The sequence below is a fragment of the Equus caballus genome, chromosome 4 (assembly GCF_041296265.1).
Source record: "Equus caballus isolate H_3958 breed thoroughbred chromosome 4, TB-T2T, whole genome shotgun sequence".
Lineage (NCBI taxonomy): Eukaryota > Metazoa > Chordata > Mammalia > Perissodactyla > Equidae > Equus > Equus caballus.
This window is the reverse complement of record NC_091687.1, coordinates 34996506-35014986: the sequence shown is the minus strand read 5'-3', so window position 1 is coordinate 35014986 and position 18481 is coordinate 34996506. Positions and strand designations below refer to the sequence as shown.

At 38.7% G+C, this 18481-nt stretch overlaps 1 long non-coding RNA gene across 1 annotated transcript in view; it reads left to right on the top strand.

Moving 5' to 3' along the window:
* LOC138923950 (uncharacterized) overlaps positions 1–18481 on the top strand; it is a 73850-nt gene that overhangs the window by 17759 nt on the left and 37610 nt on the right. The window contains exon 2 of the long non-coding RNA XR_011438329.1: positions 17281–17414. This is a non-coding gene — a long non-coding RNA (uncharacterized lncRNA). The remainder of the gene's footprint in view (positions 1–17280; positions 17415–18481) is intronic.

The following is an 18481-nucleotide window of genomic DNA, read 5'->3' as shown; positions in this document are numbered from 1 at the left end:
TGAGAGCAGATCAGTCATTCTTTATAGGACCCTGAGATGGAACACAAGATTATCAAGAAGCTCTCCTTTCTCTTTTATGGTCTGGTTTCTTTAAATAAAATCTATCTCAGAGAGCTCTAAATCTCACTCTTTATTTTCTACTTGTCTAACACACACATGTGAGATATATACCATGTACCAGATTTTAAGCAACTTGATATTAACATTTAATCATTATAAAAACTTTACCAGGCAGATACTCTGTTACCCATATTTCGCAGATGAGGAAAAGCAGGCACGAGAGATGAAGTAAATTGCCAAGGTAGTGCTATTAAGAAATAAGAATAGAATTTTATTCCAAGGTTTGGCAGGTTTGGCACTCTGGCACCCAGCCATGCCACTTCTCACTGCGATCTAAGTTTGTAATATTTTTCAACTCTGTGCAAAAACCACTGAACAATTCTTAGGAGTACATATCACTTCACTGAAATTGCTTAAATGCTCTATGAAAAAGATTTGTTTTCAGTTTAACTAGTTGGTAAAAAAAGGAGATAAATCCATAAAGAAATTTAAAGGTTATTAATAGGATAAGATCTATGTTTCCAAATGTAATCATATGGACTTCTAATGTCAAGAAAGTAAACAGATTTTAAAATGAGTGCGAACATTTCGTCAGTTATAAAATACTAAAACCTTTTAAAAAATATATCTGGACTGGGCTTTGACTGAGCCTCAGTGATCTTAAAGATATTAAGCCAATGCCAGAAACTCTTACATGAGGAAGATGAATGTGTCTGTTGGCGACAGACTATTTCTATGCCCGATAAATCTTTTTAATGATAAAATAATCAAGGCAATGTGGCTTCAAAAATACAGGGTGCAGCGGTGATGAGGAAGAATGGCAGAAAGCAAAACATGAGAGGGAGGGCAGAGAATTAGAAGCCTTAAGAGGGCTGGGCTCCATTCAGCTATTGTCTATATAACGGTAGTCTTTATAAGAGCAAGTCATGGGAGTTCAGTAAATATTTCTTGAAAAATACTTAAAGGCAGGGGAAAATGAGATAAATAGATGTAAAACAGAGGAGAAAAGGAGAACTGAGGTGAAGAATATAAACATAGGGAGGTAAAGAAGGCATAATCAAAGCAGCTACAATCCCAGAACACAAAGGATCAATGAGGAAATTTAGAGTTTCATCTCTTTTAATGGGATAGGTGCTATTACCGCCCTGTTTTCAGTTCTAAGAGTCAGAGCAACGCTTCACACTCAGATGTCGTGCCTCAGAGTCAGTGCTCTTAACCACTATGGCATCCTACCTCAGAGGAGAGGGAGCCTAGAGGCGACCCTGTGAGAGTAGAAGTCAAATAAATAATGGCATCTTTCTTGGAGTTTATTGTTGTACTAGTTAGAAATTACTCCAAAATTTAGCAACTTAAAGTATCAAATATTAATTCTCTCTCAGATTCTGTGGATTAGGAATTGAGGTGTGGCTTAGTGAGGCACTTCTGGCCCAGGGTGTCACATGAGGCTGCAGACAAGTTGTCGGTCAGGACTGAAGCTGTCTCAATGCTCAGCTGGAGCTGTAGGATCCTCTTCTATGCTGGCTTACACAGCTACTGCAGGCCTCCTCCAGGTCCTGTCCCAGCTCACTCATGTGGGCCCTGGCAGACTTGTACACCAAGCTTAGCATGTGGGCCTCTATTAGGCTGCCTGAGTGTCTCTACAGCAGGGCAACTGGCAACACTAAAGAGAGACAGAGTGTGCCCAAGATGAAAGCCATAGTCTTTCTCTAACCTATTCTTGGAAGTAACATTTCATCACCTGTGCATATTTTGTTTGTTAGAGTGAATTGATAGGCTGAGCCCATGGTCACGGCAAAGAGATTACACGTGAGAGAGAATACTAGGAGGTGGGGATCTGTGGGGGCCACTTTAGAGTTTGCTGGCCAAAATTGTCACGGGTTTGTTAGATACTGTTCATTCTGCCTGAATCATATTTCTGATATCTTCAGGATTCTAATGGAGGATACTTGGAGTTGAAAGAGTTAATGTTCATTAAGTCTAACTTAATTACTTTTAAAACTAGAGTATCAGAGACATATTCAGTTTGATTTTCTCTGTGGTGTCATTTTTAACTTTTGTCACAATGAAAGATGTAAGAACTTGTCAGATATCTCAAGACTAAAATTACAATAAGAGGATTATAAATATCTGGATGTATTACCCGGTGAGGTTCACAGGTTTAAAAATAAAAAATTTTGTCTGTCCCTTCGTTAGTATCAAGAAGCATCTTGCACCAAATAATTATCTGAATCATTTTTACATAGAAAATTTAGAGTAAAATCAACGCTGAAAACATAGTCACATTTAATGGTAGCTTGTGGAGAAATTTATTGGAATGAAACAATCATTTCCTTTTGACAGATATAATAATAATATCTAATTAATATTCATGTAAGATGAGTCATATAGTTTGGAAATTGGGTGAATGTGGAAAATATCATTGATCTCAGGGGATCATCGATCAATAATTATTTTAAGCCCCTTTTGTGTGTAAGGCATCATGGAAATGTGAACGTGATCTCTGACCTCTCATGAGTTGCAGTTCCTTCATTCATATACTTATTTATCAGGATGTTAGTAGACACACTATTATCTATACAATATATACTACTATATATCTGCTGGAATTTAATAGTAGGGTGGAAAAAAGATTTTAAAAATCCACCTATCTGATTTCTGCCTTCCAGGATGTCATTCTCTTGGATTTCAACCTGAGTCGTCTTTGTGTATTTTATAGCTCAATTATAGCACTTGGTTCCTAGTGGAAATTTAGTAGACCCATGCTGAATTATCTATGAAGCTTCTTTCACTTTGTCAGTGTGCTATACTCTGAGCACTTTCTACCACCTGTCTGCTGGAAGATGTCTACTCATTTCAGCTCTTAGTTTAGAATCATTTCCTCTAGGAAGTCTTCTCTGAGCACTGCAGGATGGGTCTCTTGCACTTCCTTTGAGCTCTCTTAGACATACTGATTGTTCTTCTTATATTATTTTGTGCCCTTTTCCTTTTTATTTTTTATTTATTTATTTTTTGCTGAGGAAGATTGGCCCTGAGCTAACATCTGTGCCAATCTTCCTCCACTTTATTTGTGGGTTGTCACCACAGCATGGCTGATGAGTAGTGCAGGTCTATGCCAGGGATCTGCACCCACGAACCTGGGCCACCAAAGTGGAGTGTGCTGAATTTAACCACTACATCATGAGGCTGGCCCTTCCATTTCCCTTTTAAATCTTTGAATCCCATTCAAAGGTAAGGTGGCATGAGACAAGAAGGCATGCTCATCTCGTTATCATTATATCCTCATCTGTTCAACAATGTTTATTTAGTGTCTATTATATGCCAAAAATGTCTCCAGCCATTGGGAATATAACAGAGAACAAAACATAGACTCTACTTTCATGGGATTTATGTTCAGTGGGATGAGACAGACAATAAATAAACAAATGTGTACTAACTCAGGTAGTACTAAGCACTATGAAGACAGAAAAATAAGGATGAGGGGATAAAGTGAGTGGACTGGAGGTAAGGCAGGGCTCTTTTAAATAAAGGGCAGGAGAAGTTCTCTTTGAAATGATGCTATTGGAGCTGAGAATTAGAGGAAGGAAAGAAGGAAGGAAGCTTTGGGGCAGAATGTTCCTGGAAGAGGGAGGGATAGTGAGTGCAGTGGCCCTGATTTGGAAGTAGACTTGATCTTGACATACTGAAGGAATAGAAGGAGGGCTTTTGACGCTGGAGCAGAGTGTTAGTAGGCAGGTCAGGCAGAGAGTGTTAAGATGTGAAGTCAGAAAGATTTCCAGGGATAAGATCACATAGGACTTTGCAGGCCAGGGTACTGTTAGCACCTACCACACATGATTGGTGTTTAATGAATGTACATTAAATATTGTTAGATTAAGGTTGGGAGTGTAAGAGCAGTGTTGTCCAATTATATATTATTAGTATCATCATCATTCAAGTACTTTGAGTGTTGGACCAAAAACTTTGCTGCATCTAGGGATCTTTTAAAAAGACTGATTTTAGATCACATGGCAGACACATGACATCAGGATCTCTGTGGGTGGCATCCATATTTTTTAAGCTCCTTAAGAGATTTCAGACAAGCATGAGACATTAACTTAGATCAATGGTTCCCAAAGTGTGCCCACCAACCAGCAGCATTGGAGATAATTAGAAATACAAATTCTTCAGCCCCATCTCACACCTACTGAATCAGAAACTCTGGGGGTGGTGCTAAGCAATCTGTTTTAAGAAGTCCTCCAGGTGCTTCTGACGCATGCTAAAATTGGGGGACCACAGTCTTAGAGGAACGAGCCACATGCTGGCAAAACAGATGATATGCTTTTTGATATTAATTGTAGAGGGTCATGTTTCTATAATATGTGTGCACTGGCAAGAATACCTACAATTTTATCATTTGAGAGTTATTTCTTTGGATTAAACTTTCTCTCTCATAGTCCCTTGTTTAAATAAAACATTCCTCTGGGTAAAATATCAAGCCTTTGTTACTTAGTAGCACTTTAAAGAAAATGAGCTCATTAGAATGATTTAGCTGACAGAATGGGCCATTTTGAAGGTAAGAATGGCTGAAGATAGAAAAGGTTTCTAGAGAAGGATGGAGATGGGATGATGGCACAATTTCCTATAGTCTCAAAAGTATGATTAGTAATCATTAGTATTTAATAGGATTCAGAAAGTATTCAATCACATTTAAAATAATCTAATTTTTTTTTGTATTTTTTAGGGATGTTTTGAGAAATGCCTTTCCTTTGCTTTTAGTTAATTGTGTGCCTGATTCTATATTACGTAAGTCTGGAAATTATGATTTAGACAGCTACAAATCTGAAGTAACAACAATATTTGCAACGATTTAAGTATGGAAGATTTGTCCAGATGCCTTTTTTTTCTTTTAAGAAATCAAAGCCTTGCTGCTTAAGTTTCTATCTAAATCACTTGTCTAGAGATTTCCATATGGAAAATCTCATCAACATTCATCCTCCTAGAGAAAGATACATTTCCTTTCACAATACTCCAATATTAATATGTACATTGGAGTTTCTTTTTCCTTTCTCCTTATCTGAGAACAATACTGAATAAGAGAAAGTGAGTTATATAGCTCAGGGGCACTGCTGAAAGGCCAGAGTTTGAGCCATATGCTAATTCTGGTTTTAGTGTTCTTATCAAGTCAGCAGGTTCATGCAGATTTAAGAAGGCAGTGTGAAAGTCTTTTGTTGTCCTGCTACATAAGTTTTCTCTTAGATAGAAAAATCAGCTTTTTTCATAAAGCCTTAACCAGAGGCAATACGCAATATTGTCTGCAAAGTGCAAGCAATATAGCTTTGAAGCACTTGAACAATATTTGTATCTCGGCTGAGAGTAGGAGGAAAAATAATCTATAAATATAAGGATATACATTTTTAAAAGGCAACCTTCACATACCAGAGGATTTCATTCAGCTTGGTGACAAAGGACTCCAGATATAAGTAGTGCTTGAGATGCAGAAAATGTAATTGCAGAAAGTATATCTTGATATCTCCAGTTTGTATGCACTTATGTTCCTGATATATCTGACTGAGCAAAGCTTTGCTGAGATCTGTAACCATGCATCAAAAGCTGTCTGCAGGATTTTTAAATAAACAATTTCCCTCTGTATCATTCAACCAAGCAATACACTTTCTTAATTTTCCCTTATATTATTTCTTTCAGGATAAATCCACACCCTTGCTGGGGAGGTGAATGTAACCTTTTCAATGTTATATTGCCTTCCTGGTGTATGGGAGGAAGACATTTCCTCTACCCACTCCAGGTCCTTCTGGCTAGGCTATGAATTAAATTCACATGAGACAGAGTAACAGGAGAAAATCAACCAAGCTTTATAACATGTCCACAAGGGAGAGACTCAGGAAAACTGAGCAACTCGCCAAAATGGTGAGGCTTTCATCTTAAATACCATCCTCAGGTAAACACAAACGAGGATGTTGGGGCTGGGGGGAGTCAGTTATGGGACATGACCAGAAAAACACAGTAAACACGAGTAAGGTTATTATGCAGATTTAAGTCCTTGTCTTCTGCATCGATAAGAGTTTCTAGAGATAAGGTCATCCCTCCTTCTTCCTGGCACAGAGAGGGAGACATTTTCGATGGAAATTTCCCTTACAAATGTAAATGTCTCTTCCAAAGGGTTAAGTTCCACTTTTCAGAGCTTCTCCAATGTCTGCAATTTTTAAAAGTAACCAGCCCAAAATAATCATCATGCCAAAAAGACACATTTTGGGGTGGCCAATTCAGATCCCCCACACTGGGAATCCTTCTTTTGAAAAAATGATGCTTCCTTAAATGTCAAATTCCCCTCATCTACTATTTTTGCATCAGAAACTTTCCAATTTTGCTAAAGTCTTTTTTTTTCTTCCTTTATTTCTTTTCAATCCACCTAAAGCAGTGTCATTTAATGTAGCACTACATAGTTTGGTGTCTGACTTCTCCAAATATAAGTAGCATAAAGCTGTCAATTGTCTTTTCTCCTTTGCATATTTGAATGCCTTATTATATTTTATTACTCCTCGGCATCTATTAGAAACCATTAGGAGCCTAGCACTGTTTATCATTGGATCACAATGGACAAGTGTAAATGCTCCAAAAGCTAATAACTCTCCCAAAAGCTAATGTAGGTTACCCCAAAAACCAATATAAAGGTAATTTTTATATAATAAAAAGTAAAATCATTGTACAACTGACTTGAACTACAGAGTTAATGAAATAGTGAAACAACTGTATTAATTCATAATTCAAAATTATGTATCTGTGCTTTCTATGAAAAATGAGACTACACATTCTCACACTTAACGGAACCTATGTAACAGACCTATGTAAGTTTCTTGGTGACGGAAGACAAAGACTTAGACAAAAACTGTGAGAACACACATACCAAAGATAGGTTTGGAAGATAGAACAAGATTAGCTATTCACAGTTGCCATACTGATTTACTTAACTACTCTTCTTAGACAATCTTAACAGTACAAAGGATATTCCTTTTGAATATCTAAAATATTACCTTGGAACAAAGATTACTAACTCTCAAGGAAATCTTTTGGATAAAATTAGTTATTTAATAAAAATAGTGGCAAATGGATAAAATAGCCTTAATTTAAGACCCAGTATTCCAATATATGCATCTTAAGTTTAGTTCTCTATATCATGGTAGAGTTGAACTATTGCAGCAGGAAAGATATAACTTTATACGCATGCACACACATACACACACAGACACACACTCGTGTTTTATATTCACCATATCTTCAGGAAGGAGGCATCATCACCTGACATTTAGGCAATTTCAGAAAGTGCCGTATTTGCCTCTGTTGTGGACTAAACATTTGTGTCCCCTCAAAATTCACGCTGAAATCCTAACTCACAAGGTGACGGTATTAGGAAATGAAGCCTTTGGAAGCTGATTAGTGCCCTATAAAAGAGGCCCAAGAGAGATCCCTTGCTGCTTAAGCCACATGAGGTTACAGCGAGAAGACAGCCATTAAATATCAGCAAATTAGAAATTGTGGTTTCAACTTTTGATGGTCGTTGAAAACAGCACATCTAGACTAACTCAGAGATGTGAGAAAAATCATACATATCTTCATCTGGAATGCGGCATCACTGTCCAAGAGCTACAGGTAGGCTTACAATACATGCAGATGGTCTCCTGGGAACATTAGTTCAGACTGATGATCCAAGAAGAACTATATGATGCAAAAATGGAAGCAACACAACTAGAGGTATTAATTTGATAAATAAAAATATGACTGCGAAGAGAGAAGGGACCATGTGCAGTGAAGAAGAGCCTGAGTTTTATGTATATCTCTACAACCTGCCTGTTTCTGTGTGAGATTAGGCAGGTTGCTTTACCTCTGTGAGCTGGGGTTACTTATGTGTATCATGAAGGTAACAATCCCCAAAGGCTATGAAGGAAAAAGGGATAAAACAACATACAGAAATTGTTTAGCAAAGGTCAGATGAAGGTCTCCCCAGTGACCTTACTTAGAATTGTAATTCCTCTACCTCTCCCAGTACTCATTTGTTTTTTCTTTTGGATATAAGCTTATCTTTCTTTTGATTTGTTTTTATTCCTGTTAGGGTGTGCTTTTCCCATCTTTTGTAGTTTATTTTTTTCATTTTATTTATTTATTTTATTTTATTGCAATAACATTGGATTATAACATTATACAGCTTTCAGATGTACATCGTAATATATTTTCAAATTTTGTGTAGATTACATCTTGTTCACCACACAAAAATTGACTATAGTCTATCACCTCGCATGTGAGCCTAATCTCCTCTTTTGCCCTCCCCTCTCCCCCCTTTCCCTATGGTAACCACCAATCCAATCTCCGTTGCTGTGTGTTTGTCTGTCATTGTTTTTATCTTCTACTTATGAGTGAGATCATATGGTATTTGACTTTCTCCCTCTGACTTATTTCACTTAGCATAACACCCTCAAGCTCCATCCATGTTGTCACAAATGGCCGGATTTCATCATTTCTGTGCCTGAGTAGTATTCCATTGTGTATATATACCACATCTTCTTTATCCATTCGTCCCTTGATGGGCACCTAGGTTGCTTCCAAGTCTTGCCTATTGTGGATAATGCTGTGATGAACATAGGGGTGCAAGTATCTGTATGCATTTGTGTTTTCAACTTCTTTGGTTAAATAACCAGAAGTGGGATAGCTGGATCATAGTGTAGCTCTATTCTTAATTTTCTGAGGATACTCCATACCGCTTTCCATAGTGGCTGCACCAGTTTGCACTCCCACCAGCAGTGGACAAGTGTTCCCTTTTCTCCATATCCTCTCCAACACTTTGTTGTTTGCTGTCTTGTTAATTATTGCCATTCTGACCAGAGTGAGGTGATAATTTATAGTAGTTTTGATTTGCATTTCCCTGATAGCTAATGATGTTGAGCATCTTTTCATATGCATGTTGGCCATCCGTACACCTTCTTTGGAGAAATCTCTGTTGAGATCTTTTGCCCATTTTTTAACTGCATGGTTGGGTTTTTTGTTGAGATGTATGAGCTCTTTGTATATTTTGGATATTAACCCCTTATCTGATATATAGTTTGCAAATATCTTCTTCCAATTGTTAGGTTGTCTTTTCGTTTTGTCGATGGTTTCCTTTGCTGTGCAGAAGGTTTTTAGTTTGATGTAGTCCCATTTGCTCATTTTTTCTTTTGTTTCCCTTGCCCGGTCAGACATGGTAACAAAAATACGCTGCTCAGACCAATGTCAAAGAGTGTCCTGCTTATGTTTTCTTCTAGAAGTCTCATGGTTTCGGGTCTTACATTCAAGTCTTTAATCCATTTTGAGTTGATTTTTGTGCATGGTGTAAGGGAATGGTCTACTTTCATTCTTTTGCATGTGGCTGTCTATTTTTCCCAACACCATTTATTGAAGAGATTCTCCTTTCTCCATTGTATGCTCTTGGCTCTCTTGTCGAATATTAGCTGTCCATAACTGTGTGAGTTTTTTTCTGGGCTCTCAATTCTGTTCCGTTGATCTGTGTGTCTGTTTTTGTGCCAGTACCATGCTGTTTTGGTTACTATGGCTTTGTAGTATATTTTGAAATCAGGGAGTGTGATACTTCCAGCTTTATTCTTTTTTCTCAGGATTCCTTTGGCTATTCAGGGTCTTTTGTTGTTCCATGTAAATTTTAGGATTCTTTGTTCTATTTCTGTGAAAAATGTTTTGAAACTTTGATAGAGATTGCCTTGAATCTGTAGATTGCTTTAGGAAGTATGGACATTTTAAATACATCAATTCTTCCAATGCAAGAGCATGGAATATCTTTCCATTTCTTTGTGTATTCTTCGATTTCTTTCAACAATATTTTATAATTTTCGGTGTACAGATCTTTCACCTCTTTGGTTAAGTTTATTTCTAGGTATGCTATTCTTTTTGTTGCAGTTGTAAATGGGATTGCATTCTTAATTTCTCTTTCTGCTCTTCGTTGTTAGTGTATAGAAATGCAACCCATTTTTGTATGTTGATTTTGTATCCTGTGGCTTTACTGTATTATTATTTCTAAAAGTTTTTTAGTGTATTCATTAGGGTTTTCTAGATATAAAATCATGTCATCTGCAAAGAGTGACAGTTTCATTTCTTCTTTTCCAATATGGATCCCTTTTATTTCTTTTTCTTGCCTGATTGCTCTGACTAGGACTTCCACTACTATGTTAAATAAGAGTGGTGACAGTGGGCATCCTTGTCTGGTTCCGGTCCTTAGAGGAATAGCTTTAAGTTTTTCTCTGTTGAGAATGATATTTGTTGTGGGTTTGTCATATATGGGCTTTATTATGTTGAGGTATTTTCCTTCTAGTCCATCTGGTCAAATGTGTTGTTTAAGGCCAGTGTTTCCTTATTGATTTTCTGTTTGGATGATCTATCCATTGGTGTAAGCGGAGTGTTAAAGTCCCCTACTATTATTGTATTACTGTCTATTTCTCCTTTTATGTCTGTTAATAACTGCTTTATATATTTAGGTGCTCCTATGTTGGATGCATAGATATTTACAAGTGTTATATCGTCTTGTTGGATTGTTCCCTTTATCTTTATGGAGTGTTCTTCTTTGTCTCTTGTTACAGTTTTTGTTTTAAAGTCTATTTTTTCTGATATAATTATTGCTACCCCCGCTTTCTCTTCTTTGCCATTGGCATGGAATATCTTTTTCCATCCTTTCACTTTCTGTTTGTGAGTGTCTTTAGGTCTGAAGTGTGTCTCTGGTGTGCAGCATACATATGAGTCTTGTTTTTTTATCCAATCGACCACTCTATGGCTTTTGATTGGAGCATTTAGTCCATTGACATTTAAAGTAGCTATTCATAAATATGTGTTTATTACCATTTTGTTGCTTTTTTTTTCTAGGTGTTTTAGTAGTTCTTCTCTGTTCCTTTCTTTTTCTCTTGCTCTCTTCCCTTGTGCTTTGATGGCTTTCTTTAGTAATATGTTTGATTTCTTTTATCTTACTTATTTGCTTTCGTATTATAGGTTTCTGATTTTTGATTACCATGAGGAACCTATATAATATTCTATGTATATAATAGTCTCTATCAAGTTGATATGCTCTTTAGCTTAACCTCATTCTAAAAGCTTTACTTTTTTCATTCCCCTCCTCTCACATTTTACGTCTTTGAAATCATACATAACCTCTTGTTTTGTGTATGTCTATCCATTACCCACTTATCATTGAAATAGCTAATTTTAGTACTTTTGTCTTTTAACCTTCTTCTTATCTTCACAGGTGGTTGATCCACTACCTTTACTATATTTTTACTTTTACCAGTGATTTTACTGCAAGGCTTTTTTGGGGAGCTTTTTTTTTTTTTGATAATTTTTTTATCCCTATTTGTGGTCACTGCTATCCCACTTAAATAAGTTCCTTCAGCATTTTGTAGAACTGGTTTCTTGGTGATAAGCTCCTTTAATTTTTGCTTGTCTGGGAAGCTCTTTATCCCTCCTTCCATTCTGAATGACTTCCTTGTTGGATAGAGTATTCTTGGCTGTAGATTTTTTCCTTTTAGCACTTTAACTAGGTCATACCATTCTCGTCTCGCCTGTAGAGTCTCGACTGAGAAGTCTGCTGATAGCCTGATGGGCTTTCCTTTGTCTGTCACTTGTGGCCTTTCTCTTGCTGCTTTTAGAATTCTCTCTTTATCTCTAAGTTTGGGCATTTTAATTATAATGTATCTTGGTGTGGGCCTCTTTCGGCTTATCTTATTTGGATCTCTCTGCTTCCTGTGCTTGAATGTCTGTTTCCTTCCTTAGATTAGGAAAATTTTCATCTATTATTTCTTCAAATAAATTTTCTGCCTCTTTGTCTCTCTCTTCTCCTTCTGTGCCACCGATAATGCAAATGTTAGTGCACTTGATACTGTCCCAGAGTTCCCTTACACTGTTCTCATTCTGTCTAATCTAATTCTTTTTACTTTTTTCTGTTGTGCTTGGGTGATGTCCTCTAGTCTTTCATCTAGCTCGCTGATCTGTTCTTCTGTATCCTCTACTCTGTTATCAAGCCCCTCTACTGCATTTTTCATTTCCAGTTTGTATTCTTCATTTCTGATTGGTTCTTTTTTGTGTTTTCCAGTTCTTTGTTGATGAGCTCACTGTGTTCATCCATTCTTCTCCTAATATCTGTGAACACCCTCATGAGATTTTGTTTGAACTCTTTGTTGGATAGGTCACTTATTTCTGTTTCATTTAGTCCTGTTCCCTTACTTGGAATGTATTCCTTTGTCTCCTTATTATGCCTGTCTCTCTGTGCTTATTTCTATGTATTAGGTGAGTTGGCTATGTCTCCTGATCTTGGAGAAGTGGGCTTATGTACGAAATGCCTTTTGAGGCCCAGTAGTGTCCTTCCCTCTCATCACCAGTCCAGAAGATCTAGGAGTGACCCCTGTGTGGGCTACTTGTGTCCTTCTGCTGTGGCAGGGTTGTTCTTCATGCAGGAACCCAGGGAGTCTAGTCTTTCCTTCCCTGGTCAGCTGTTTGTAAATCCAGTTTAGGGAGCCTCAGCACTGTTGGTTACAAAGTCTATCAGCACACTGTTATTGCAGTTTTCCTCTTAATTTGGTTGGTACCCAGTGTAGCTGGTTGCTAGGCTCAAGGGCTTACAGTTGCTATAGGCCTCAGGCTTACAAAGTTGTTGTTAGTTCTCTTAGGAGTGCAGCTGAGTGGGGCTGGCCCTAGGCACGGGAGCACTCAATTGTTTCAGGTTTTGGAAGGTGGGGCTGATCCTTGTTATGGCTATTTGTGAAGCACAGTTCCTCTGCTGCTGAAAAGCCTCACCCCCCCACAGGACCACACACACTGTCAACACAGTCCTGGTCCGTGCACACTTCCCAAACCCCCTGGAGCATACCCCCATGCTGCACTGCAGAGGCTGCCACCTCTTCATCAATGCCTCCCACAGTTCACCTGGTCCTCACACAGCCTCTGCCCCACTGAGGTGGACACACTCGCCTGCCTATAGAGGATCAAGGCACAGAGCCAATGCAGGCCAACAAGTAGCCTGAGGCCTTGCTGTTGTGTGGGGTGTGTCCCAAGGGCAGGCTGCCTGCCTTGGCTGAACTGGATTAAATCTGAGCTCTAGTGGGTGTGGCAGCCCCCTGGGCTAACAGGCCAGGGGAAGAACCTCGATGGCACCTGCTATAGTCTGTGTCATCACACCTGGACCAGGTCAGAGCAATGTCCCCCACCAATGTCTCAGTCTCTGGAGAGGTCCCTCCTCTCACTGAGATACCCCCAGAGCCCACCAGGTGAGTCTCTTTTCACCATAGGACTGTCAGCCTTCTCTCTTGTGATTTTAGTTTGCTGAGATGGATGAGTTTGTGCGTGGGCCCTTTAAGACCTGGGTCTTTTTGGCTTTTGGCTGATGGCTTTTCTGGGGGTATCCCTCTAACAGTTAATAGCCAGTGAAGCCATATAGTAAGACCCTCATTTCAGTTGTGCTGAGTCTGAAGGGTGCTTATAGCAGTATCAGGCCCCGCTTTTTGGACCTCACCCCTCCAGGGAGGGCTGTATACCTTAGGGTGGCCCCCGCCTGGCCAGCTGATAAACTCCACTGCTCCTGAAGTTGACTTTTTTCCTCTCCAGCAGGAATTTCTACCCCGCCCACCTTTGTCAGGACTGTCTCTCATTGTGGGGGTTCTTTTTATCCAGTTTTCAGCTTTCTATCCAGGGTAGTTTTTTCAAAAATAGTTGTAATCTGGTTGTGTTCATGGGAGGAGGTGAGTTCAGAGTCTGCTTATGCTGCCATCTTGACAAGATCCGTCTCTTTCGTAATTTAATTATGTGTTTTGGAATAAGTAGAATAGTTACAGGTTTCAAAAGTTAAAACTATATAAAATGGTACATTCAGAGATGATCCATTTCACCCTATCCCCTTCACCCTATGCCCCCACATATTGGAAGTAACTGTTTTTGTTAGTTTCTGGTTTTCACAATGAAAAAATATGTGAGAAATAAGTAAACATATACATGATCTTATTTAGCTACTTTCTTAGAACAAGCAACACATTATATGTATTGTTCTGCATCTTGCTATCCATCTTTCTAGTTTTCTGTTGCTCCTGTAACAAATAACCACAAACAGTGTTGAAAACAACATATTCATGACCCTACAGTCTATAACTTAGAAGTCTGACATAGGTCCCATTCGGCTAAATTCAAGGTGTCTGCAGAGCTGGGTTCTTTCTCGGATGCTCCAGGAGTGAATCCATCCCCCTGCCTTTTCCAATGTCTACAGTTCACCCACATTCCTCAGCTCGGGGCCTTTCCTCCATCTTCAAAGCCAACTAAGGGGGCAAAGTTCTCATGCTGCTTCTCGCTGACCCCGTTTCCATCATCACGTCTTTTCTCTGACCCTCGCCTCCTGCTTCCCTCTTCCACTTTCAAGGACTGTTGTGATTACATTAGGGCTCCCCCGGTGAATCCAAGGTCTTCTCTCCATCTCAACGTCCTTAATTCAGTCACATCTGCCAAGTCTCTTTTGCCAGGTTAGTAAATTACTCACAGACTCTGGCCTCTCCCAGTACTCTTGATCCCCCTTACCTTGGTTTATTTTTCCTTTTTTATATAGCACTGTATCACCATTTAATATACAATGACTTTTATTTGTTGATTTTATTAATTGTTTATTTTGTCTCTCCTGGCTAATGTAAGCTTCACAAGAGAAGAGGCTTTTGTTTGTTTGTTCACTGTGTATTTCAAGACTCTAGAACAATGCTTGACACATCATAAACACGAATGGATATATTCAATGAACATAATAAAGTCCAGCTAATAAGTAATAATCAGTGTTGACTCTTAATTCTAACCCCCTGAATTCTCACTCACCTCTTGAAGAGGGTCCAACTCCCTGGACAATAGAAAGAGAGCAAGGAGAAATAGCCAAACTCATGGTGCTCAGCCTCAGCTGCACATGAGAATCACCTAGGGAGCTTTTGAAAAATATAGATTTTTTTTTACAATTATTTTATTGAGATCATAATGGTTTATGACTGTGTAATTTCAGGTGTTCATTATTATTTATCACTTCCTGAATAGACTTCATCATGCTTACCACCAGTAGTCTAATTTTTATCCATCACCGTACATATGTACCCCTTTACACCTTTCACGCACCCCCAGCCCACTTCCTCTCTGGTCACTACTAATTTGTTCTCCTTATCCATGTATTTGTTTATCTTCCACGAATGAGTGAAATCATGCAGCATTTGTCTTTTTCTGTATGGTTTATTTCACTTTACATCATACCCTCAAGGACCATCCGTGTTGTTGCAAATGGGACGATTTTGTCTTTTTTGTGGCTAAGTAATATTCCACAATGCATACCACATCTTCTTTATCCATTCATCCAGAGAAGGGCACTTGGGTTGCTTCCACGTCTTGGCTATTATGAATAATACTGCAATGAACATAGGGATGCATACCTCTCTTTGGATCATTGATTTCAAGTTCTTTGGATAAATACCCAGTAGTGGGATAGCAAGATAGTATGATATTTCTATTTTTAATTTTTTGAGAAAGCTCCATACCATTTTACATAGTGGCTATACCAGTTTGCACTCCTACCAGCAGTGTATGAGGGTTCCCTTTTCTCCACATCCTCTCCAACATTTGTTGTTTTTTGTCTTGGTAATTACAGCCATTCTAACAGGTGTAAGGTGATATCTCATTGTAGTTTTGATCTGTATTTCATTAATAATGAGTGATGTGGAACATCTTTTCATGTGCCTATTGGCCATCTGTTTATCTTCTTTGGAAAAATGTCTGTTCATATCCTCTGCCTACTTTTTGATTGGTTTGTTTGTTTTTTGTTGTTGAATTGTATGAATTCTTTATATGTTTTGGAAATTAACCCGTTGTCAGATACATGATTTCCAAATATTTTCTCCCAGTTGGTGTGTTGTCTTTTCATTTTGTTCATGATTTCCTTTGCCTTGCAGAAGCTTTTTAGTCTAATGTAGTCCAGAAAAATCAGAATTGACAGGGATGGGAATCAGGCATCAGTATTTACATTTTTTCCCTATATTTCAATATGTAGACAAGCTTGAGAATCACTAGTTTAGATAGGCTGCTGCAACTGCAACAACTCCCATCTGAGTTATGCTGGTCAGTGAGACCTATTATTTCCCACGCCAGCTCTTTCTTCTTGGCAGCAAACAGTGAAAGGGCGATGGTACGATGGTGTAAGCATGAAATCTCCTGACGTTTTCATACTACTTTTAAGCAAGTTGATGGGAGAAACAATAACTATGTTCAGGACCCAGAAGCTGAGAGCCTGCTAACTCAATTTTAATCCTTTTTAATTCAAATTTTTTCCTTTCATTCTCTCATACCCTCTTAAAAGACACATTGTACTAGACTTCTCTTCAGATGTTCCCCCAAGTAAGACACTCATTTCTCTGATTCGAATGACTTTTTGCTTCCTCTGCATGTGATTTGTCTCATTTCAATGCTATTATGCTTAACGTGTGGCCTCATTGCTAGGACGACCAGGAGTGGTGCTTGTTCACCTTTACCTGAAACTCTAATTCTCCCGGGTCAGCTGTTTGTTGTTTATTCTCACTCAAGTAGTCCAAAGAATGTGAAATACTCTGTGATGTTTCTAGCTTTCTTCCTTGTTTTGCCTGTTTTGCCACAAAGAATGAGCGAATGGTACATTGGTTCATTTAACTTATTATATTTCTACCAAACACAATATAACAAATTGCATTTCTGTTAAATATTACTCACAAATGTTTTTAATATAATATTTATTCTATCACCAGTATTATTATAATTATTAATAAGGGAAATGTGATTTGGTGAACTTCATATACTCAGTGGCAGGATTAAAGCTAGAATGTAAGCATTTTGATGAAAAGTGAAAAAAATAATTCCACATCCATATGAGTACCATAAAAAATTAAATGTTGAAATTTTATCTGGTTCCCATCCCTTCATAATTATCATCGTTAATCCCCAGATTATCTAACTAGCTGCCCACAGAACCAGATTCTTCTTCTTCCTGAGCCTATGGATTATATATCCCAAATATGCTTGCAGATAAGCCCACATGACTGAGTTCTAGCCAATAGGATGTGAGGAAAAGTCACACACACTCACACACACATACACACCGTTTCCAGGTTTGGCCCATAAAACCTCCAACATAAACTTTATTCTCTTCTCCCATCTATTGGCCTAATGCAGGGGAGTCTGAAGCTCTAGAAGAGAGAGAAACCACAAGATAAACGGTTCCAGGACATGACCACTTGGAACGCTGACCACCAATCAAGGAATATCTGTTTTGGACTTCCTGAGAGCAAGAAATATGCTTCTCTTAGGTAAGGCCCATGGGATTTGGAGGTTATTTATTTATTTATTTATTTTGAGGAAGATTAGCCCTGAGCTAACTGCTGCCAATCCACCTCTTTTTGCTGAGCAAGTCTGGCCCTGAGCTAACCTCCGTGCCCATCTTCCTTTACTTTATGTGTGGGACGCCTACCACAGTATGGCCTGCCAAGCCGTGTCATGTCCGCACCTGGGATCCAAACCGGCAAACCCTGGGCTTCCGAGAAGCGGAACGTGTGAACTTAACTGCTGTGCCACCAGACCGCCCCCTGCAGGTTATTTTTTATAGCTACTCATCAAAAAATTTCTCTCTTTATAAAAATATATTTTATTCCAAAAAGGGATAGTGCATTTTATTTTATTTTTTTCTTTTCCGAGGAAGATTAGCCCTGAGCTAACTACTGCCAGTCCTCCTCTCTTTGCTGAGGAAGCCTGGCCCTGAGCTAACATCTGTGCCTATCTTGCTCTACTTTCTATGTGGGATACCTACCACAGCATAGTGTGCCAAGCAGTGCCATGTCTGCACCTGGGATCTGAACCGGTGAACCCCGGGCCGCTGGGAAGTGGAACATGCGCACTTACCCACTGTGCCATGGGGCTGCCCCAGGGATAGTGCATTTTAAAAATGTCCAATAGAGCTTAAGGCTAAAGTGGCCCCTTCTCTAGATTTCTTTTACACTACACGATTCTCTGCCTTCCACTATTCCATTCTTTCTTTCTTTTCCTACTCCTCTGTTCTCTATGGAGACAACCTCCAAGGTAATCCATGGCTAGCTGTTCTTCTCTATTTTGGGCACATCTTCAACCCTCAAGAACTACAGAGTCTTTCTGTTAATGCTTCCCAAAGCTTTGGTATCTAGCAAAACCACTCATCCAAGATTTACTCACACATTTCAAACTGCCTGTAGATAACACCCACTTGGATATTTCTTAATTACATTATATGTCTCCTTTGAACTCTATAATCCACTCCCCAAATTTTTCCACATCCACTCCCCTTCTTATACCACAAATTTACTTAATTGCATTTTTTTTGTATTCTCATAGTCCTGAAAATTTG